General features: G+C 30.4%; 1 long non-coding RNA gene across 1 annotated transcript in view; it reads right to left on the bottom strand.

The window, feature by feature from the left end:
- LOC106294069 overlaps positions 1–512 on the bottom strand; it is a 1,888-nt gene extending 1,376 nt beyond the window's left edge. The window contains exon 1 of the long non-coding RNA XR_001260722.1: positions 445–512. This is a non-coding gene — a long non-coding RNA (uncharacterized LOC106294069). The remainder of the gene's footprint in view (positions 1–444) is intronic.
- Between the last annotated feature and the right edge of the window lie 462 nt (positions 513–974).

Here is a 974-nt window from a genome sequence, read left to right as displayed (position 1 = left end):
TATATGTTAATTTTAGGTATTTTGACATATATTATACAAATTTATATGTAATATATTATTTTGATTTATTGATTTTGAGAAATTTTAAGCATATAATGAATATTAAAATTTTAAAAATAATTTAAATGGGTTATCCGAACCCAAACTGAACCCGCAAAGATCCGAACCGAACCCGAATCGAAATTTAGAAATATCCGAATGGGGCTGAAATCTTTAAACCCGAAAACCCGAAACCCGATTAGATCTGAACCGAACCCGAATGGGTACCCGAACGCCCACCCCATATAATCCTTTTTTCAACCGAAATTTGGGATTTTACATAATTTAACGGGAAGGGACACAGGTGATGCATGATAACCAGAGTACATAACTTAGCTGGAAGGCGTAAGCACATTTTACCGGTTAAAATTTGAAACAAAAGGGGTTTAAAGAAGAAGAACTTACTCATTTCCTCATTCAAGTCACTATGAAGCTGAAGATCAAGAAACTCGTATAGCTCCTATGTTTCAAACAATTCAAAAGACCAAATAGTTAAAAGACCCGGATTCGAAGAACCGAACCGAACCCGATCCGAAAAAATAGTACCGAACCCGAACCGAAATTGATTAAATATCCGAACGGGTTCAAAATTTTGGTATCTAAAGAACCGAACCCGATCCGAACCGAAGTATCTCGGGTACCCGAATGTAACCGAAATAAATTTATATACCTAAATATATTACTTATTTTTAGATTTAATATATATTAAAAACATCCAAAATATATAAGATACTTTAAAGTTGTCTAAAATACTTAAAAATATACATAAATAGTCAAAAGTAAATGTCTAAAATATCTAAAATATATTCAAAACACCAAAATGCTTGAAATATCTATTGATTTTCTATTCAAATATTCAAATCAAACCAATGTATATGTTAATTTTAGGTATTTTGACATATATTATACAAATTTATATGTAATATATTATTTTG

This window comes from Brassica oleracea, chromosome C5 (assembly GCF_000695525.1).
Source record: "Brassica oleracea var. oleracea cultivar TO1000 chromosome C5, BOL, whole genome shotgun sequence".
NCBI lineage: Eukaryota > Viridiplantae > Streptophyta > Magnoliopsida > Brassicales > Brassicaceae > Brassica > Brassica oleracea.
The sequence above is the reverse complement of the archived record's forward strand: the minus strand, read 5'-3'. Positions and strand labels throughout refer to the sequence as shown.